We start from the raw sequence: 23,802 nt of genomic DNA on the forward strand, positions 1-23,802 counted from the left end.
TGTTGGGGGAACTTGATGGAAAAGTTTGACAAGGACTAGGCAGATTCATGTAATGGGAGAGGAAAAGCTGTGGTCATCCTCTAGACTGTAGAGTCTGTAGTAAGTGCTCACTCAAGGCAAGACTGAAGTAGGCAAAGTTAGATTTTAGATGACCTTTCTTTGGTCCCTTACCCCCAGACTTACATGGCTCATACTGTCCATCAGAATTCTGTGCCCTGGTCTGTTTTTCAGGCAAAACCTTCATGCTCTGGACCCTTCCTAAGTTGTGAATGTCCATCTCAGCTTATATTCCCTTAGGAGCCTGCTCACTGATGGAGCTGATATGACCAAAGGATTCAGGCTAAGAGACAAGATGCCATATATGTGGCACCCTTCATACCAAACCACTTTCCATATCCACACAGATATCAGAGATTTCCCAGAGTACTGCTTTCTGTTGAGCCAAGTGGGGCCTCAGAGCCTTCTCAGGATAGAACTCCAGGCAGCTCCTATGAATCTATTGGTGCTGGCTCTTGAATTGAAATGGACTTGCCATCCTAGATGAACGATAGATCATAATAGCTTCATGGGTTATCTCTCTCAGACAATATTTGCCTTTCAACACACAGTTTTCATTACTCCATTAACCCAAAAGAGGAATCTGGACATTTCCAACACTCTGGCAGCTCTAATTGGAGAGAGATTTGGGGCAGGGGACCATTTTTCCATTGCTCCTCAAATTACAACACTAAACTGCTGCCTGTTTCAATTCAATTCAATCCAACAGATACTTATTTCACTTACAGTAAAGCAGGCTTTGTCTAGGAAGTCACATTTAACTCCATCACCACAAGTTTTATTGAGCACCTGCTGTGTACATGGCAACAAACTAGGCACTCAAGTGTTTCTTTTGTGATTATGTTGACTTATAATCACCATAGAGAGAAGCTCTGTTGTCTCTCCCTCTCCCTCTCTCTCTCTCTTTCCCTCTTCCACTCTCTCCCTCCCTCCCCATTTTTCATCTAGGGATGCTGACTTCCTGGAGGAACCTTCCCATCCTGCTGTCAAGGCCACCTGGACTGTTTTGGCTGCAGTCAGAAGCTCTTTCACTGCCCTTCCCCAAGCATGCTGAGTGGAGGGACAGGGTTTGCCCTCCTCTTCCCCTCCCCAGTGTTCCTAAGCCATGGCATTCTGACAGGGCCACAACTCTCTCTATAGAGACCCAGCAGTCTCTGTCAGTGGCCAATCAGACATTTTTTTGTCACTGCCTTCTTCAGGACTGCTTCACTGAAGTGCTGCTAGGACAAAAAGAGCAAGTTTTTCTAACGCTTCTTTTTTTTTTTTTTCCAGGAGAGGGGACTTCAAGGCGCAGGACTTCTTTTCCACCCACCCATTCCACATCATGGTCCAGACTGGTCAGGGCAGATCCATTCCTTTCCCCCCAAGCGAATGTGTCTAACTAGATGACCACGGCTGCCAAGCAGAGCTGCAGCTATCCTGGCAGTTTGAGGAGAGATGGGAGGAAGGCAGCTGCCAGGACTCAGGGTTGGAGATGTGCCTCCAGGTGATGGCTGTGTGCACAAACCCAGTTACTAATGCTCCCACTTAAGCTTTGGAAATGGAGTTAGAATGACATAGCTAGGTGGGCAGAGGACAAATCTCAGCTTCTCCTAATCTGGGCTACGTGTTGGGTTTCCATAAGGCTGGGCTATGGGGGGAATGGGGCTTTTGTGTCCACCATGCTAGCTGTAGGCACAGTGGGAAGGACTGCAAACACATGATTAGTTAATGAAAACTTGAATTTTGCAGAAAACAGCCAAATCTGTGTAAGGGTGGCAGCTGTTACATTGAGCAGAAGCCGTAGGAAAGCCCTAAAGTTGTGGATTCTGCATATTTTCCTCATCCTTACTTGGGAGGCCAGCACAGAACAGTCATTACAGGGCTTTCCTGGAGGCGTCAGGAAGCCAGGGATGGTGATTTGTTTAGATTTGTCTGCATCGTCGAGGCTGCCAAATCACACAGACAGCTGCAGTCAGTTGCTCTCTTCGTGCTGTTCAACCCATGCCACGTATTTTATCAGTCGCATCTCTGCTCCACCTTGGATATCTTGGGAAATCATCATAACATGGTAGAGAGTCAGAGTCCTAAATGTGTTCCTTTTCCACAACATGTCTACCTTTGTTCAACTGTATCATTAGCTGGCAGATGATAACAGACTGCAGCTCCATCCTTTTTCCAACTTGGGCATTTGTCTATTGAATCCATGTAGGAGAACAATGGGCTATATGTGTCACCTCTCTCCATGCCTCGAACATGCCTTCCAGAAGTGGTGGTGTTGGGAGTGAGAAAGAGAAATCCAATTATGTACACACTAGGAATTCGACGTGATAGGAATTCTGTGGGCAGCCTAGTATTGTCTGCCCAGAATTCCTTTGGATAAAAGCAAAACACTTTTTCTTTTTCCTGAATCACTCTTTTTGGTCAGTTTGCTGGTAGGTTTGGGATAAAATTAGGAGTTGGGCTTTGTTGCTGTTTTTCTCATTTTTGTACAGAGTCAACCTGCAATGATTCTGGAGCCCTTTACTATTTCTAGGAAGGAGGCTGCAACACTGGCACAGAGTGGAGTTTGGAAGTCAGAATGTAGTAATGAGTTTTATGGGTTTCCCTTGTTTGACCATCAATTTGGCTTAATTGAATCATAGAATCTTACCTCTGAGTGGAAACTTAGAAATAATCAATTTCAATCTTTTTACTTTATAGATGAGGTAACCGAAGTGCAGAGAGTTGACTTACATTCTTAAAGACTCAGATCAGGGGCAGTGATCTCCAGGTGTATCGGGTATCTAGGTGTATGGAGTCTCCAGGTGTACTGGGTTTCCAGTTATACCAGTTATGTTTTCTGGTGACAAACAACAGAGACCAACTCTGAGAGTTTACTGGAAGTTCTGAAAGGATATTGGAAGCTTCCAGAAATGGCAGAGAACTTGGAGAATCAGATTTGGAAATGGATCAGAAACAAGGCATCTCTGGAAGGCTAGGAAGGGGGCCACCTAAGGAGGGTCTGCTATTAGGAGCAGTCTGGCTAAGGCAAGATGGACCTCCACTTTTCAGTCTCCATGTAACTCTGCTGACTTTTCAGTTTCCTGGGAGTGAGAATCCACTGGGCTTACCTTGGCTGTGGAAAAGGTGCTGTGGATGCACCGACCATGTTTCCTTGGAGGTCACCTGATTACAGTTCCCTTACGTGATGACAGCTTGAGGGCACTCTGTCCACAGAGGCTCGATCAGCCTATGGCAGGTGAGGCCAGAAGTTCTGGGAACTCAAATCCCCAAGAGCCATCCTCACCAATGATGTATATACACCCCAGCCTCTGCTCCCCTTGGGGAGACAACCTGAGGAGTGTTCCACACAGTCTCTCAGAGGGTCCACATGGGAATGAGCCTCAGTTGCCCACAGCAGTCATGTGCTCATTCGCCTACACTTCCCTCCTTTCTTCTCTCACTTCCTCTTCTTCACGTAGTTTCCTGGGTTTGCCTCTCAAATAAAATGCTTACTCTTAAATCTTTTACGGTCTACTTTTGGGACATCTAAATTAAGACAGGTGTCTTGCTAGCACCTTGGCTAGAGGAAAACATGGTACATGATGATCGTTCCACGAGACAGTATCCAATGCGGAGGAAATGATTCTCCTAAAAAATGATTCTCTTCGCCTTCAGGAAGATGTCTTAGGGGGGACTTCAAAACAAACGTCTGCAACACTAGCTCACCAACCACTTGGGTTCATACATTGGTTCACAGAGTGCTTTTTGATGTCTGTGTTCATTAAAGCGCTGACTAATTCTTTTTTCAAAATACCTCATGAATCTTTTGTTTCTATAGTCCTCACCTGGGGCAAAGACTGTTCATTTTCTCCCAGTAGCCCTTGTCTTTTTCTTCCCTTTAGACATAAGTCACCTTGCAATTCATCCAGTTAATATGGTCTGCCCAACTAAAGACATTTCCCAGCTGTCTTTTCAATTAGATGTGGCCAGGGGACCAAGTTTGAATCAATGGGAGGTAAGTTAAAATGATGATGTTATTTCAAGGGTATGTTCTTTCAAAAGAAATTACTTATTACTCTCTCTCCTTTTCTCTTGCCATAGTTTCATCTAATTAGAATATTCATAATTTTTCATTTGTCCATACATGACCACCCATCCATTCATTCATGTAACTATATTTATTTTTTATGTAATAGGCAATTATGAACTCACCACTCAACACAAAAACTAGAATTATGGCAATAAGTTACATTTACAGTCCTTCCCTGGTCTAACCTCCTGTTTCTTCCTAACCCAAGTAACCAGTGTCCTGAATCCTATATTTACCATTCCTTTTACTTTTCTTTTTAGATTGGTGTATCTCATTGTGTCAGTCAGAATTTAGATCATAGAAGCAGAGCCATAAGAATGATATAGAATATGGAATTTATGAAAGAGATTTGACTCCATGTAGTTGCCAGAGCTAGTTAAACCACTGTTGCATGATTGTTTCTGTATATGGTGATGGGTCTAGCCCAGGAGTTGGAGAAGCTGAAGGAGGAGACCCAGCAGGAGCTGAGAAGGCGTGCAGCTGTACTCACTGGGCCAGGATTCACTGAAAGAATCTGAAGCTGAAGGAGAAGTGGAGTTACCATGGAACCACCAGTTCTCCATGCCAATGTGAAGAGGCAGCAGGTCAATGACGATGCTCATGAGCTACAATAGGGCCTGGTACCCCCATGCCCACCTTCTGAAACAAAGAAGGTCCACCTTCCAAAAGTCGTTTAACTTTCATTTGAGACCCTTGCTAACCCAGAGCTACCCCAGAGGGAATTCTGGGAAATGTAGTTCCAGTTTAGCTAAGTTGACATATCATAAACCCAACCATACTCATTCAATCGTATTCCTGCAAAGTAAGTTTTTTTTAAAGTTGTTTGTAGTTTGATAAAAAGCATATCATTCTGTATGTATCCACTTAGGACTTACTTTTTAAACTTAACATTATATTTTTAGGATTTATTCATACTGATGTGTATAGCTATAGCTCATTCCTGTTGACTGCTCTATTATATTCCACTGTGTGAATATACAATATTTTACTCATCCACTCTCTTGTTGATGGGTATTTGCTTTGTTTCCAGGTGTTTTTTTTTTAAAAAATATATATATTTATTTATTTTTGGCTGTGTTGGGTCTTCATTTCTGTGCGAGGGCTTTCTCTAGTTGGGGCGAGTGGGGGCCACTCTTCATCACGGTGCGCGGGCCTCTCACTATCTCGGCCTCTCTTGTTGTGGAGCACAGGCTCCAGATGCGCAGACTCAGTAGTTGTGGCTCACGGGCCCAGTTGCTCCGCGGCATGTGGGATCTTCCCAGACCAGGGCTCGAACCTGTGTCCCCTGCGTTGGCAGGCAGATTCTCAACCACCGCACCACCAGGGAAGCCCTCCAGGTGTTTTAATTAGCTCAGGCTGCTATAACAAAATTGCTGCTATAACTATTGACTGAGGGTTTTAAACAATATATATTTATTACTCACAGTTCTAGAAACTGAGAAGTCCAAGATCAAGGTGCTGGCCAGTTCAGTTCCTGGTGAGGTCCTTCCTCCTGGCATGCAGACATCTGCCTTCTTGCCTTATCCTCAGAAGGCAGAGAAATAGAGAGCTCTGATTCCTTTTCTTCTTCTTGTAAGGACACTAATCCTATCATGGGGGTCCCACCCTCATGACCTCATATAAACGCAGTTATCTCCAAATACCAACACATTGGGGGTTAGGGCTTCAACATATGAATTTTGCATGGACACAAACATTCAGTCCATAACACCAGGGTTTGCTATCGTGAACAGCATTCTTTTTTTTCATTTAAAAAAATTTATTTTTTATTTTTTATTTTTTATTCTTTGCTTTATAACAAATTTAATCAGTTATACATATACATATGTTCCCACATCCCCTCCCTTTTGCGTCTCCCTCCCACCCTCCCTATCCCACCCCTCCAGGCGGTCACAAAGCACTGAGCTGATCTCCCTGTGCTATGCGGCTGCTTCCCACTAGCTATCTACCTTATGTTTGGTAGTGTATATATGTCCATGCTGCTCTTTCACTTTGTCACAGCTTACCCTTCCCCCTCCCCATATCCTCAAGTCCATTCTCTAGTAGGTCTGTGTCTTTATTCCTGTCTTACCCCTATGTTCTTCATGACATTTTTTTTTCTTAAATTCCGTATATATGTGTCAGCATACAGTATTTGTCTTTCTCTTTCTGACTTACTTCACTCTGTATGACAGACTCTAGGTCCATCCACCTCATTACAAATAGCTCAATTTCATTTCTTTTTATGGCTGAGTAATATTCCATTGTATATATGTGCCACATCTTCTTTACCCATTCATCGGATGATGGACACTTAGGTTGTTTCCATCTCCGGGCTATTGTAAATAGGGCTGCTATGAACATTTTGGTACATGACTCTTTTTGAATTATGGTTTTCTCAGGGTATATGCCCAGTAGTGGGATTGCTGGGTCATATGGTAGTTCTATTTGTAGTTTTTTTTTTTTTTTTTTTTTCCATTTTTTTTTATTAGTTTCTGCTTTATAACAAAGTGAATCAGTCATACATATACATCTGTTCCCACATCCCCTCCCTCATGCATCTCCCTCCCTCCCACCCTCCCCATCCCTCCCCTCCAGGCAGTCACAAAGCACCGAGCTGATCTCCCCGTGCTCTGCGGCTGCTTCCCACTGTCTATCTAGCCTACGTTTGGTAGTGTATATATGTCCATGCCTCTCTTTCGCTTTGTCACAGCTTACCCTTCCCCCTCCCCATATCCTCAAGTCCATTCTCAAGTAGGTCTGTGTCTTTATTCCCGTTTTACCCCCAGGTTCTTCATGACATTTTTTTTTCTTATATTCCATATATATGTGTTAGCATACGGTATTTGTCCTTCTCTTTCTGACTTACTTCACTCTGTATGACAGACTCTAGGTCTATCCACCTCATTACAAATAGCTCAGTTTCGTTTCTTTTTATGGCTGAGTAATATTCCATTGTATATATGTGCCACATCTTCTTTATCCATTCATCCGATGATGGACACTTAGGTTGTTTCCAGCTCCGGGCTATTGTGAATAGAGCTGCAATGAACATTTTGGTACATGTCTCTTTTTGAATTATGGTTTTCTCAGGGTATATGCCCAGCAGTGGGATTGCTGGATCATATGGTAGTTCTATTTGTAGTTTTTTAAGGAACCTCCATACTGTTCTCCATAGTGGCTGTACCAATTCACATTCCCACCAGCAGTGCAAGAGTGTTCCCTTTTCTCCACACCCTCTCCAGCATTTATTGTTTCTAGATTTCTTGATGATGTCCATTCTGACTGGTGTGAGATGATATCTCATTGTAGTTTTGATTTGCATTTCTCTAATGATTAATGATGTTGAGCATTCTTTCATGTGTTTGTTGGCAGTCTGTATATCTTCTTTGGAGAAATGCCTATTTAAGTCTTCTGCCCATTTTTGGATTGGGTTGTTTGTTTTTTTGCTATTGAGCTGCATGAGCTGTTTATAAATTTTGGAGATTAATCCTTTGTCAGTTGCTTCATTTGCAAATATCTTCTCCCATTCTGAGGGTTGTCTTTTGGTCTTGTTTATGGTTTCCTTTGCTGTGCAAAAGCTTTGAAGTTTCATTAGGTCCCATGTGTTTATTTTTGTCTTTATTTCCATTTCTCTAGGAGGTGGGTCCAAAAGGATCTTGCTGTGATTTATGTCATAGAGTGTTCTACCTATGTTTTCCTCTAAGAGTTTGATAGTTTCTGGCCTTACATTTAAGTCTTTAATCCATTTTGAGCTTATTTTTGTGTATGGTGTTAGGGAATGATCTAATCTCATACTTTTACATGTCCCTGTCCAGTTTTCCCAGCACCACTTATTGAAGAGGCTGTCCTTTCTCCACTGTACATTCCTGCCTCCTTTATCAAAGATAAGTTGGCCATATGTGCGTGGGTTTATCTCTGGGCTTTCTATCCTGATCCACTGATCTATCTTTCTGTTTTTATGCCAGTACCACACTGTCTTAATTACTGTAGCTTTGTAGTATAGTCTGAAGTCAGGGAGCCTGATTCCTCCAGCTCCTTTTTTCGTTCTCAAGATTGCTTTGGCTATTCGGGGTCTTTTGTTTTTCCAAACAAATTTTGAAATTTTTTGTTCTAGTTCTGTGAAAAATGCCAGTGGTAGTTTGATAGGGATTGCATTGAATCTGTAGATTGCTTTGGGTAGTAGAGTCATTTTCACAATATTGATTCTTCCAATCCAGGAGCATGGTATATCTCTCCATCTGTTTGTATCATCTTTAATTTCTTTCATCAGTGTCTTATAATTTTCTGCATACAGGTCTTTTGTCTCCTTAGGTAGGTTTATTCCTAGATATTTTATTCTTTTTGTTGCAATGGTAAATGGGAGTGTTTTCTTGATTTCATTTTCAGATTTTTCATCATTAGTGTACAGGAATGCCAGAGATTTCTGTACATTAATTTTGTAACCTGCTACTTTACCAAATTCATTGATTAGCTCTAGTAGTTTTTCGGTAGCATCTTTAGGATTCTCTATGTATAGTATCATGTCATCTGCAAACAATGACAGCTTTACTTCTTCTTTTCCGATTTGGATTCCTTTTATTTCCTTTTCTTCTCTGATTGCTGTGGCTAAAACTTCCAAAACTAGGTTGAATAAGAGTGGTGAGAGTGGGCAACCTTGTCTTGTTCCTGATCTTAGTGGAAATGGTTTCAGTTTTTCACCATTGAGGACAATGTTGGCTGTGGGTTTGTCATATATGGCCTTTATTATGTTGAGGAAAGTTCCCTCTATGCCTACTTTCTGCAGGGTTTTTATCATAAATGGGTGTTGAATTTTGTCGAAAGCTTTCTCTGCATCTATTGAGATGATCATATGGTTTTTCTCCTTCAACTTGTTAATATGGTGTATCACATTGATTGATTTGCGTATATTGAAGAATCCTTGCATTCCTGGGATAAACCCCACTTGATCATGGTGTATGATCCTTTTAATGTGCTGTTGGATTCTGTTTGCTAGTATTTTGTTGAGGATTTTTGCATCTATGTTCATCAGTGATATTGGCCTGTAGTTTTCTTTCTTTGTGACATCCTTGCCTGGTTTTGGTATCAAGGTGATGGTGGCCTCGTAGAATGAGTTTGGGAGTGTTCCTTCCTCTGAAATTGTTTGGAAGAGTTTGAGAAGGATGGGTGTTAGCTCTTCTCTAAATGTTTGATAGAATTCGCCTGTGAAGCCATCTGGTCCTGGGCTTTTGTTTGATGGAAGATTTTTAATCACAGTTTCAATTTCAGTGCTTGTGATTGGTCTATTCATATTTTCTATTTCTTCCTGAGTCAGTCTTGGCAGGTTGTGCATTTCTAAGAATTTGTCCATTTCTTCCAGGTTGTCCATTTTATTGGCATAGAGTTGCTTGTAGTAATCTCTCATGATCTTTTGTATTTCTGCAGTGTCAGTTGTTACTTCTCCTTTTTCATTTCTAATTCTATTGATTTGAGTCTTCTCCCTTCTTTTCTTGATGAGTCTGGCTAATGGTTTGTCAATTTTGTTTATCTTCTCAAAGAACCAGCTTTTAGTTTGGTTGATCTTTGCTATCGTTTCCTTCATTTCTTTTTCATTTATTTCTGATCTGATCTTTATGATTTCTTTCCTTCTGCTAGCTTTGGGGGTTTTTTGTTCTTCTTTCTCTAATTGCTTTAGGTGCAGGGTCAGGTTGTTTACTCGAAATGTTTCCTGTTTCTTAAGGTGGGATTGTATTGCTATAAACTTCCCCCTTAGAACTGCTTTTGCTGCATCCCATAGGTTTTGGGTTGTCGTGTCTCCATTGTCATTTGTTTCTAGGTATTTTTTAATTTCCTCTCTGATTTCTTCAGTGATCACTTCGTTATTGAGTAGTGTATTGTTTAGCCTCCATGTGTTTGTATTTTTTACAGATCTTTTCCTGTAATTGATGTCTAGTCTCATAGCATTGTGGTCGGAAAAGATACTTGATACAATTTCAATTTTCTTAAATTTACCAAGGCTTGATTTGTGACCCAAGATATGATCTATCCTGGAGAATGTTCCATGAGCACTTGAGAAAAATGTGTATTCTGTTGTTTTTGGATGAAATGTCCTATAAATATCAACTAAGTCCATCTTGTTTAATGTATCATTTAAAGCTTGTGTTTCCTTATTTATTTTCATTTTGGACGATCTGTCCATTGGTGAAAGTGGGGTGTTAAAGTCCCCTACTATGATTGTGTTACTGTCGATTTCCCCTTTTATGGCTGTTAGTATTTGCCTTATGTATTGAGGTGCTCCTATGTTGGGTGCATAAATATTTACAATTGTTATATCTTCTTCTTGGATCGATCCCTTGATCATTATGTAGTGTCCTTCTTTGTCTCTTCTAATAGTCTTTATTTTAAAGTCTATTTTGTCTGATATAAGAATTGCTACTCCAGCTTTCTTTTGATTTCCATTTGCATGGAATATCTTTTTCCATCCCCTTACTTTCAATCTGTATGTGTCTTTAGGTCTGAAGTGGGTCTCTTGTAGACAGCATATATATGGGTCTTGTTTTTGTATCCATTCAGCCACTCTGTGTCTTTTGGTGGGAGCATTTAGTCCATTTACATTTAAGGTAATTATTGATATGTATGTTCCTATTCCCATTTCCTTAATTGCTTTGGGTTCGTTATTGTAGGTATATTCCTTCTGTTGTGTTTCTTGCCTAGAGAAGTTCCTTTAGCATTTGTTGTAGAGCTGGTTTGGTGGTGCTGAACTCTCTCAGCTTTTGCTTGTCTGTAAAGGTTTTAATTTCTCCATCAAATCTGAATGAGATCCTTGCTGGGTAGAGTAATCTTGGTTGCAGGTTTTTCTCCTTCATCACTTTAATTATGTCCTGCCACTCCCTTCTGGCTTGTAGAGTTTCTGCTGAGAGATCAGCTGTTATCCTGATGGGGATTCCCTTGTGTGTTATTGGTTGTTTTTGCCTTGCTGCTTTTAATATGATTTCTTTGTGTTTAATTTTTGACAGTTTGATTAATATGTGTCTTGGCGTATTTCTCCTTGGATTTATTCTGTATGGGACTCTCTGTGCCTCCTGGACTTGATTAACTATTTCCTTTCCCATATTAGGGAAGTTTACAACTATAATCTCTTCAAATATTTTCTCAGTCCCTTCCTTTTTCTCTTCTTCTTCTGAAACCCCTATAATTCGAATGTTGGTGCGTTTAATGTTGTCCCAGAGGTCTCTGAGAGTGTCCTCTGTTCTTTTCATTGTTTTTTCTTTATTTTGCTCTGCAGCAGTTATTTCCACTATTTTATCTTCCACCTCACTTATCCGTTCTTCTGCCTCAGTTATTCTGCTATTGATCCCATCTAGAGTATTTTTCATTTCATTTATTGTGTTTTTAATTGATGCTTGATTCATCTTTAGTTCTTCTAGGTCCTTGTTAACTGTTTCTTGCATTTTGTCTATTCTATTACCAAGATTTTGGATCTTGGAAATAGAATCTTGGATCATCTTTACCATCATTATTCTGAATTCTTTTTCAGGTAGACTGCCTATTACCTCTTCATTTGTTAGGTCTGGTGGGTTTTTATCTTGCTCCTTCTCCTGCTGTGTGTTTTTCTGTCTTCTCATTTTGCTTATGTTACTGTGTTTAGGGTCTCCTTTTTGCAGGCTGCAGGTTCGTAGTTCCCATTGTTTTTGGTGTCTGTCCCCAGTGGCTAAGGTTGGTTTAGTTGGTTGTGTAGGCTTCCTGGTGGAGGGGACTACTGCCTGTGTTCTGGTGGATAAGGCTGGATCTTGTCTTTCTGGTGGGCAGGTCCATGTCTGGTGGTGTGTTTTGGGGTGTCTGCGGACTTTTTATGATTTGAGGCCACCTCTCTGCTAATGGGTGGCCTTGTGTTCCTGTCTTGCTAGTTGTTTGGCATAGGGTGTCCAGCACTGTAGCTTGCTGGTCGTTGAGTGAAGCTGGGTGCTGGTGTTGAGATGGAGATCTCTGGAAGATTTTCGCCATTCAATATTATGTGGAGCTGGGAGGTCTCTTGTGGACCAGTGTCCTGAAGTTGGCTCTCCCACCTCAGAGGCACAGCACTGATTCCTGGCTCCTCAATTTGGGGTGATTTGTTGTCTATTCATGTATTTCACAGATGCAGGGTACATCAAGTTAATTGTGGAGCTTTAATTCCCTGCTTCTGAGGCTGCTGGGAGAGGTTTCCCTTTCTCTTCTTTGTTCTCACAGATCCTGGGTCTCTCAGCTTTGGATTTGGCCCCGCCTCTGCGTGTAGGTTGCCGGAGGGTGTCTGTTCTACGCTCAGACAGGACAGGGTTAAAGGAGCAGCCTCTTCGGGGACTCTGGCTCACTCAGGCCGGGCGGGAGGGAGGGGCACGGAGTGCGGGGCAAGCCTGCAGAGGCAGAGGTCGGCGTGACGTTGCACCAGCCCGAGGCGCGCCGTGCGTTCTCTCAGGGAAGCCGCCCCTGGATCCCGGGACCCCGGCAGTGGCAGGCTGCACAGGCTCCCGGAAGGGCGGTGTGGACAGTGACCTGCGCTCGCACACAGGCTTCTTGGCGGCGGCAGCAGCAGCCCCAGCGTCCCACGCCCGTCTCTGGGCTCGGCGCTTTCAGCCGCGACTCGCGCCCGTCTCTGGAGCTCCTTTACGCGGCGCTCTTAATCCCCTCTCCTTGCGCACCAGGAAACCAAGAGGGAAGAAAAAGTCTCTTGCCTCTTCGGCAGCTCCAGAGTTTTCCCGGACTCCCTCCCGGCTAGCTGTGGCACATTAGCCCCCTTCAGGCTGAGTTCTCGCCGCCAGCCCCAGTCCTCTCCCTGCGCTCTGACCGAAGCCCGAGTCTCAGCTTCCAGCGCCGCCCGTCCCGGCGGGCGAGCAGACAAGCCTCTCGGGCTGGTGAGTGCCTCTCGGCACCGATCCTCTGTGTGGGGATCTCTCCGCTTTGCCCTACCCAGGTATGTGGGGAGTTTCTTGCCTTTTGGGAGGTCTGGGGTCTTCTGCCAGCGTTCAGTAGGTGTTCTGTAGGAGTTGTTCCACGTGTAGCTGTATTTCTGGTGTATCCATGGGGAGGAAGGTGATCTCTGCATCTTACTCTTCCGCCATCTTACCTGGAAGTCCGTGAACAGCATTCTTATGAACTTTCTTGTAGATGCCTCCATGTGTTTATGGATAAAAGTCTCTTGTAGCTTTATACCAGGAGTAGAATTACTGGGCCTGAGTTAGGGTGACAAGCATCCTGATTTTCCCAGGACAATACCAGTTATACCTGCTGCCCAGGAATAATTATTGTATATTCCCCCACATTTCTCCCATTTGTAGCTTGCTTTCACTTTCTTTTGACAAATAGTTCTTAATTTTAGTATGCCTGAATTTGTAAAAAATTTTAAATTGTTAGCACTTTTTAAATATTATTTAAGAAATTCTTCGCTACCTCAAAGTCTAAAAGACATTTGCCTATGAATTTTGTTAAGAGTTTTAATTTTTATAGTTAAGCCTCAATCCATCTGGAATTAATTTCAGGACATGATGTGGAATAGGGATTTAATTTCATATTTTTCCATATGGAAGACCTTTTTTTTTTTATCCCACTCTATTTATTTTCTCACTGATTTGGCAGGCCACCCCTGTTGTATACCAAAGACTCATATATGTATGGGTCTATATCTGAGCTCTGTATTCAATACCATACTCTATATTTGTCTGTACCAGTGCCTATAGCATCTTGTCTTAAATACTGTAGTTTCACCAAAAAAAAGAGCATCATATCTAGTGGGGCAATTCTTCAATTTTTCCCTCCATGTTCATCTTCTTCATAAAAGTTTTGGCAATTTTCCCCCTTTTACTCTTTTATTTAAATTTTATAATCAGCTTATCAAGTTCTCTAGAAATACATGCTAACATATTGATTGGAACTTTATTGAACTGGGGAGATGGGCAACATTATGCTATTGTTTTCCTATTCACAATGTGATATATCCTTTCATTTATTTGGGTCATCTTACTGGCTACTCATAAAGTTTTATAATTCTCTCTGTAGTATTACATGTATTTTTAGACTTATTTCTAGGTTCTTGGTGTCCTTTGAAACTATTGTGAATTTTGTCTTTTCTTTAATAACGTTTTCTGTTTGTTTATTCCAAGAATACAAGAGTATGCATTTGACTTTTGCTAAACTTGCTTATTATTTCTAATAAGTTGCTCATAGATCTTTTTTGCTGTCCTGTGCAAACACTTATATCATCTGAAAATAATAACAGTTCTATTTTTTTCCTTTCCATTCCTTCTTTCATTTTCTTCTCTTTTTGTGCTGGCTGGGTCTTTAATACTATGCTGAATAGAAATAGAAAGACTTGACTGTCTTGTCTCATTTCTTATTTAAAGTGAATTATTCTAATGTTTTTCCATTTAGGATGATCTTTTAATGTTATTATTTTATAGGTACTTCTTATCAGGAAGTTTTCTTTATTCTTAATTTGCTAGGCATTTTTTGGAATTTTTTAATGGTAAAATATACATAATACAAAATTTGTCATTTTAACTATTTTAAGGGTACAATTCAGTGACATTAATTACGTTCACACTGTTGTGTAATCATCACAACTATGTTTTTCCAAAACTTTTTCATCACCCCCAAAAGAAACTCTGTAACCACACCCCACTCCCCTTTCCTCCAGGCTCTTGTAACCTCTAATCTACTTTGTCTCTATAAATTTGCTTATTCTAGATATTTCATACAAATGTTCATATAATATTTGTTCTTTTGTATATAGATTCTTTCACTTAGCATAATGTTTTCAAGATTTATACATGTGGTAGTATGTATCAGAATTTCATTCCCTTTTGTAGATGAATAATATTCCATGGTATGTATAGACCACCTTTTGTTAATCTATTCATCTGTTGATGGACACCTGGGTTGTTTCCACCTTTTGGCTACTGCGAATCATTATTCAACAAGGGTTTCTTTTTATATTTATTTATTTTGGGGTCTTCGTTGCTGTGTGCGGGCTTTCTCTAGTTGCGGCGAGTGGGGGCTACTCTTGGTTGCAGTGTGCAGGCTTCTCATTGCGTTGGCTTCTCTTGTTGTGGAGCACAAGCTCTAGGTACGTGGGCTTCAGTACTTGTGGCACACAAGCTCAGTAGTTGTGGCTCATGGGCTCTAGAGCACAGGCTCAGTAGTTGTGATGCACGGGCTTATTTGCTCCACGGCATGTGGGACCATTCCGGACCAGGGCTAGAACATGTGTCCCCTGCATTGGCAGGCAGATTCTTAACCATTGTGCCACCAGGGAAGTCCCAAGGGTTTCTTTTTAAATCATGAATTTATGTTGAATTTTATAAATACTTGTTTGCCTCTATTAAAATGATCCTGTGTATATATTTTCTTCTATGCTGGTGAATGACATTTTAAGTTGGGTGGGGTCTCAATCATTTTACTTCCTATGCACCCTTTCTCAGGAAGCTACTGGAGGATATGCTCCACCAAACTGAGGGTGTAAACCAAGAGACAGGAAGACATGGGAGACAGGAAACAGAAGATTCAACAAAGGAGAGAGGAAAAGGGAACCGCCAGGACCATGGTGACAGCCATGTACCCAGAAGTTGTTGAGGGCAACTGGAGCAGGTCAGGAGGACCCAGGAGAGATTTATTCAATAAGGTGAAATTAAGAGTCTCTCTGTTGTATATATATGGAGAAGAGGAGAGCTTGGAGCTGAATTAATGGTAACAACGTTAATAACAAGAAAGGAAAATGAGATAACTATTAACTTCAGACAAAATAAAAAATGTGTGCAGGCAAGGAAAAGGACAGTAATCACAAGATAGTCCATGGCTCATCTGTAAACTGCATTTACTTCGTCATAGATATAAACACAGAACATCAATCTATCTAAAAACTGAGATAGAGAATTGGGGAGCAGAAGGAGTGTGTGTGTGTGGCAGGGGTGAAGAAATTTGGCAAAAAAGAGTTAAATTCTCATCTTCCATAGTGGGAAGGATAATCAGGAATTAGAAAAACAAACATGTTATTTATTGATATAGCTATAAATACCAAAAGAACTCACAGAAAGAATTGAAATTAGTTGCTTCTGGGGAAAGATAAAGGGGGCAGAGACAGCTACTGGCAGCAACAAGTCTTATAGAACGATTTGAGTCTTTATGTATGTATGTAACCTTGGCAAAAACTAAATTAAAAACTATTATCTTCTCATCCAATCCATCACCAGATAGCTCCAGAATGTACCTCAAATCCATCCTCTTCTTCCATCTCCTTTGTTTATGTGGCTCTTTTTTTTTGCGGTATGCGGATCTCTCACTGTTGTGGCCTCTACCGTTGCGGAGCACAGGCTCCGGACGCACAGGCTCAGCAGCCATGGCTCACGGGCCCAGCTGCTCCGCGGCATGTGGGATCTTCCCGGACTGGGTCACGAACCCGTGTCCCCTGCATTGGCAGGCAGACTCTCAACCACTGCGCCACCAGGGAAGCCCTATGTGGCTCCTTTAATTTTTGTCTATTTCAAAGTAAAGTTTGAAGGGACTATTCCAATAAGCATGTGACTATTTAGGATCAAGAGAAACCAAGGTTTAAACTTTTATTTCACAGAAAGAACAAGCCCTTAGATAGGTACCCCCTCCACTTCCTGCCACTAAGACTGTACCCTCACCCATCCTCCCTCCTTTCCTGCTTCAGTGAAAAAGGTGGTTCTCCTCCCATCTAAGGACCATCCCTCCACCTGTTCCACCCACTGTCATCCTCTTATGCCTCCTCAGATATTTTGCTTTCTTGGTTATCTCCCCTCCCTCTCCCCTGGCCCCTTCATATGGACATTTCAATGAACCTTAGTCTCTCCCATTAAAATAAAAGCCCTTCCTTGATCTCTCAGCTCCTTCAAACTACTATTTTATCCCTTTACTTGCTCATTTATTAGTTTATTCATTCAATATTTATTGGGTGCCTACTATGAGTCGGTCACTGTTTCAGGCCTGGGGTTCAGTCCCTGCCCTTAGGGACTAGCCTAGATGGGGAGCTTATGGTCTAGTTGGGGAGATAAATCTTAAATATCTGCACAAATAATTCACTGCACTCGGGTTAAGTGATACAGAGGGGAAGCTCAGTGTGCAACAGGATGGTGTAATGATGGAACTTAGCATCATGGGATTGGGGGAGCAGGTGGGGAGTCGGGAAGCCTTCACTGAGGACAGCTGAGCCTTGAAGGATGCGTAGTTGTTGGTTGGGCTGTGGGTTGGGATGGGGTGGAGGGAAGAGTGAACTCCAGCAGAAGGAACAGTGTGGGTGAGGCCTCTGAGTTTGGAAGTGGACCTGAAGGAGGGACCACGTGGCTGAGTCCTACTGAACAAGAAGGTGATGGCACCAGGTCAGCTTGTGTTTGAAGTTAGAGGTGTGGGCAGGGGCCTCTTAGGTCATGGTGAGAACTTGGGATTTAGCCGAAACTCTTGGAGGGGTTGTCAACACTCACTTCCTTACCCCATATTCACTCTTCACTCCACCATACCTGGTTCCCGCCCTAGTGAAAGTCCTTTTTCTAGGTCACCAAGAGTTCTGTTGCTAACTTCAGTGCACATTTTTTTCATGTAACAACTATTTATGGAATACTGTTCCAGGCACTGGGGAGGCAGCCTCCTGACACCAGTCGACCATGTTGACCGTTATCTTGAATTATTGATTTCCCTGACTTTCATGTTTGGCTCCTATTTCTTAGTCTTTAGTCTCCTTTTCAGACTTTTCTTCTGCCCAGTCTTTGAACGTTGGTGCTCCTAGGAGTTCTGTCCTAGGGGCCCTCTTATCTTTTTATAGTACTAATCTGATTTTAGTTCCCCAAATTCTCTCAGTTCTGGTCATTTTCATGGGCTGCTCCCTTTGTCTGGAAGACTTTTGCTTCGTACTCCTCTACTGCACTTGTTCATCCCACTTACCCTTCAGGTTCTGCTTCATTGTAACTAACATTAGGAAGTGGTTTCCCTGAGGGGATTTGTTAACTACCACGGCTTCAAAACGCACATTCATGCTCCTGACTCCCAAATGTGGCCAGAGAGCCAAACGATTTCTCTCTTGAGCTCTGGACCCAACTACCTACATGACAACCATACATGAATGTCCTTCTGACACCTACAGACCAACATGTGCGAAACTGAACTTCTCTTCCTTCCAAACCAGCTCCTCTTCTGGAGTGCTCTATGTCCGTTAATTACCTGATCATTCACTTATTTGCTAGGGCCAGAGTGTCATCATGATTCCTCTTTCCTCCAACCAACCCCCCCACCCCCATCCATCTTATCACCAAGTCTTCTCACTCCAAAGTACCTCTGTCCTCTTTCCTCCATACCAGCTGACATTCACTATCCTAGCAGAGGCAATTATCGATGATCACCCACCTGGCTTTGGAAGAGCCTTGAGCTGGTCTCCACCGCCATTACTGTTCCTCGCTAACGCACTGGTCACCTTGCAGTCAAAGAGAACTTTGGAAAATGTGAATTTTCCCCTCCCTTGTTTCAAATCCTGTTCTGGCTCCTCAGTACCCTTAGAATAAATGTCAAACTCTTTGAAGTAACTTACAAGACCCTGCAAGATCTGTCTGCTTCTTAGCTTTCCAGCATCGTTTCTTCTAACTCTTCTCCCCACCATCCAGTCTAACCTCCATTTTAGTTCCTTAAATTCTTTTACTGCTGATCCCCTGAACGTGTGTTCCCTCTATCTTGCACATTTTTTACTCTAGCACATCCACTTCATTTGTTGTTCTTACTTATCCTTCACCCTTCTGCTTAGATGTCACTTCTCCCAGGCAGCCTTCTCTGACTTCCTTCCCCAAGTCTTGACGACTGGTCCCTCCTATGAGCTCTCAAGGATCCTTTATCTCCCTATCATAGCAATTACTAAGTTGAATAGTGATTTACTTATTTATTCTCAACTAGGCTGTAAACTCCATCAGGACAAAAACTGTATGTGTCATGTTTACCATTGTATCCTTGGTCTCCAACCCAGTGCCTGGCACTTGCTAAGGCTCAGCAAATGTTTGCTGATGGACTAGCTGAATGTATTAGCCAGTGTTCTATGGGACTTGGGGCTCCTTTGCAGGGGTGAGCCAGGGTGAAGAATGCTAAAAGCTATGGTCTAAATGCTGTGGTCTTTTATTGTTTTTAAAGCCCACTTGTGGCCACTGATTGTTTTTAAGCCCCAGAGAACTAGAAGTAATGGACCTAGTTTGTTAATTCCAGATGTACTCAGCCAGGACATGTGCAGATGGGGAACCACATCAGAAGAGGAGGAAGATGATGCCAGCTGACAGAGACACTAAAGGCAGGGATGCTCTGCTGACAGTGAAGAGCGTGGTGACCTGTCCAGAGCAGGGCTGGCTTTGCTCTTTGTTAAAAACGATTTTAGCTTAACTGGGTTAGTGTTCATCAGGGACCACAATAATAGAGTCAGGGAGGTTAGCAGGAAATTCCCACATTCTTTTAGAGAGATGTTCTCAAAGTGTGGTCCAGGTTCCCTGGTGGTCTGCTAGGCTGGTCTCCTGCAGGGTTAACGTTAAAGTTAAGTTTTGTCGCTGGTGTAAATTAGTGATTACTTTATGATGGGCCTCATTTGGTGTCTCAGTTAAAGCAAGGCCAATCTTCTCCTGAATTCTCTGTTTCTTTCAAGAGGGTAAGCAGGAGCTGCGAGGGAAGCGTCTTGGTCTCATGGAAGACCACTGCGAGCAGGGAAGTTTGAGGACCGTGGCTCTAAGAGTGACTTGGCCAACCAAAGGATAGAAGCCAGGAAATCATCCCACAGTTTCTCTCTGTTCCCCAGCAGTCATTCTTCATGGGCTGGCTGCTGGCCTCTAGCTTCTAGCTGCCTGGAGTGAAAATTGTAGGAGGAAATCTGGAATTACCCAGAAAGTGTGCTTTTTTTCTGAGGCTGTCACAGTGCAGCCACCTCTAGGTCGGCAGGAGGTTGCTGTTGATGATAGTGGTGATGATAAGGGTAAATGGGGGCTGAGGGCCATCTGAGCAATGTTTAATTAGGCTCTCTAATAGCAGAAGTGGTCGAATTACTGTTTCCCATTCTTTCTGCTCTGGAAAACCCATTCGTTCATTTACTCAGTCACCAATATTTTTTGAGCAGCTACTGTGTGGTAGGCACAGTTCTAGACTGTGAGGTAACACTGGTAAGGAAGAGAGATTTGGTTCCTGACTTCATGGAGCTTACAGTCTAGGAGGGAAGGTGAATATTAAACAGACTATTAAACAGATGACTGTTAAACTCAACTGCTTAACGACAAATTGTGGTGTGTGCTATAAAGCAAGATAGGGTACTCTGAGAAGAAATGGGGCAAAGTAATTTAGATTAAGGGGTCAGGGAAGATTTCTCTGAGGAAGGCAAAGAAGGGAGGGAAGAGCATCTCAGGTGGAAGAAATACGTGCCCAGGGAAGAGCTTCAAAAGAGCCGAGATCAGTGCAGCTAGAAAAAGGGAGCTGGGGGGAGATGATGGCAAAGTGATAGGCAAAGGCCAGGGGACACAGGTCCTCGACGATCAGGTTAGAAATCTATGCTTTAACCTAAGTGTGATGGATAGCCGATGAAAAGTGTTAAACAAGAGAATAATATTTTTATGAGATTACTTGGGCATCTTTGTGAAAATAGAGGGTGAGAGCGAAAGAAAGCAAGGAATAAAAAGGAGTGAAGTATTGATACATGTTGCAACATGGACGAACCTTGAATACATGATGCTAAACAAAAAAAGCCAGCCACAAAATGTCACCTATTGTGTGATTCCAATTACATGAAATGTCCGGAGTAGATAAATCTGTGGAGACCGAAAGCAGATTAGTGGTTGCCTGGAGCTGGGGGTGGGAAGGATGGGAGTGACTGTTTAATGAATATGAGGTTTCCTTTTGGGGTGATGAAAATGTTTTGGAACGATAGTGGTGATGGTTGCATTGTGAATGTACTAAATGCTGCTGAATTGTACATGTTACAATGGTTAACATGGTAAATTTTCTGTCATATGTATTTTACCATAAAATAAAGTAAAAAAAAGTGAAAGCAAGGAGACCAGTTAGGAATCTCTTGCTGTTGCCTTTGTGAGAGCTAAGCACTGTGGTGGTGAGAGTGGACATGGAGAGAAGTGAATGGATTAAGGGTATATTTTGGATGTAGAACTAAGAGTACTTGGCGATGGATTGGTGGTGAAGGGTGATGGAGAGAGAGGTTTAGAGGATTACTCCTTGGTTTCTGGTTTGAGCAAGCAGCTGGGCTCAAGGACAGGGGGGCAGGTCAGGTGGGAAGACCAGGTGTAGGGAGTGGTGGGGAGGGCAGACCCAGAGCTCCTACTTGGATATTTTAAGTTTGAGGTGTCCATGAGATGTCTAGAGGAGCTGTCAAGTCAGCAGGAGGTCTGGAAGCCCAAGGCTCAGGGAAACGACCTGGGTTTGAGCTGTGATTTGGGGGGCTGGGGGCCTGTAGGTGGTATTTAAAGTGGTGAGAATACACGTGGACTGTGGAGGGGAGAGGGGAGAAGGCCAGGAATGAGCCCAAAGATGTTGGTAGATGCCGAGATGCTGACAAGGAGATTAAGAATGAGAGGGTTAGGTGGTCCAATGGTTAAGACTCCGAGCTTCCACTGCAGGGGGTGTGGGTTTGACCACTGGTCAGGGAACCAAGATCCCATATCCCCTGTGGTGCGGCCAGACAAAAGAAGGAGAGGTCAGAGAGGATGGTGGCAAGAAAGCCAAGAGATCAAAGAGCAGAAGGAGTGCTAAATGAGGAGGAAGATGGCAGCATATGGAACATTCTGTGCGTTTCTGAGCAGAGGTCAATAATAAGGACAATACAGAAAGAGAAAGACAAATACCATATGATATCACTTACATGTGGAATCTAAAATATGACCCAAGTGAACCTATCTATGAAACAGAAACCGAATCACAGACATAGAGAACAGACTGGTGGGTGCCAAGGGAGAGGTGCTTGGGGGAGGGATGGAGTGGGAGGTTGGTGTCAGCAGGTGTAAGCTTTTGGCTATAGTTTGGATAAACAATAAGGCCCTACTGTACAGTACAGAGAACTATATTCAATATCCTATGATAAACCATAATGGAAAAGAATAAAACAAAGTATATATATGTATAACTGAATCACTTTGCAGTACAGCAGTAACTAACACAATATTGTAAACCAACTATACTTCAATTAAAAAAAAAGAAAGGAGGGAACTTTTTGGTGCAATGGAAGTATTCTAAAATAGGATTTTATAAAAATTGTGGTGATTGTATGACCATTTAAAGTTACTTTAATTATCAAACTGTACACTTATGATGGTGAATTTTATAGTAGGTAAATCATACTTCAATAAAGCTGTTTAAAATAGAAAACTAATAAGGATAATAATTAATATTTAAGGACTCACCATTTACCAGACACTGGGCTAAATGCTTTATATGAGCTCTCTCCTAAGAACTCTATAATATCTCCATGTATGAATGAGAAAACTGAAGCACAGAGTAGTTGAACTTATCCAAGATCACACAGCTAGCAAGCAGTGGAGCTGGGTCTCACACTAGTTCTCACTGACTCCAGACACTATACACCTAATCACTACCCTCACAGCCTTGACCCTTGGCCCATATGGGTGATGATGGATGTGCTTTAAGCTCACCGTTGGTTTATCAGGGGTTAGATAGGGAGGTCTCACACTATTGGTGAATAAACATGAAACAGTGTAGTTTTCCAATAACTCCTACCAGCTGTGCTCTGTCGACCACGATCCCTCCCCTCCTGCTGGGACAGCAGGTTCCCTTAGCAACCTCTCAGTTGGATTCCATAATTTTTCATCCACTTCTGCTTATTAGAACAGTCTCTTTCTAGTTATTGGAATTTACTCTAATTCATTCTGCAATTTCAGCTTCAATCTCAGATTCCATCCAAAGCTCTTTGCCTTCCTCCTGGCACTGGTTGTATTCACGGCCCCAGTGGCTTGGAGAGGAGGTAAAGATGTGGCCTGCCTTCTGTACACCCTCCCTTCCCCATGTTTTTCCCTCTGTGGTGATAGGTGGGGTGGGAGGGGAGGTTATTCCTGCCTGATTGCCAGCGGGGAGCTTGTTTGCCTCTTTTCAGGAGGTCATTACATTGGTGCAGCTTGTTGTTCTGAGCCTTGGCATGGAGGGGTGGAAACCCCAAAGGCCCCCAGGCCTTTGGCTGGGGCCTGAACAGCTTCTGAGCTTTGCAAGCTTGACCACATCTTTCAGACATTCCCTCCTCTCACCACCAGTTGATGGCCTGGTACCATTTCTGCTGATGTCTCTCCAGTTTGGCCTGTGCCTCAGTGGTGTCAGGGAAGCCTGCAACCTAGTCTCTACACTCCATGACCTCATTGCTGGGCCCACAGGCAGAGCTATGTCCATCTTCAGTTCTTCTGGAAACTGGCAATCTCAGTCTGGCCATTTGTCCTCAGTTCTTACTACCTGGGAAGCTCAGGAAGTCCAAGGGCTAAGAAACCAACCAACCAAAATCCCAGCCTCCCTTTCTTGCAGTGCCCCAAAATGTGATGAACGAATCACTGGGGGCATCCACTTCCTCGGCCTTGAGAGGGAAACCCCCTGTCTTCTAACTCACAGTCTCTCTGAGTTCCCACACCTTGTCTTTCATCTCTTCCTGATGAAGGCCTGGTAGCCAGGTCTATGGTTCTCCTCTAAGTACTGGAGCTTTCTTTGAATCCAGCCCTGGGAAATGTGGGACC

Source organism: Mesoplodon densirostris, chromosome 8 (assembly GCF_025265405.1).
Source record: "Mesoplodon densirostris isolate mMesDen1 chromosome 8, mMesDen1 primary haplotype, whole genome shotgun sequence".
NCBI lineage: Eukaryota > Metazoa > Chordata > Mammalia > Artiodactyla > Ziphiidae > Mesoplodon > Mesoplodon densirostris.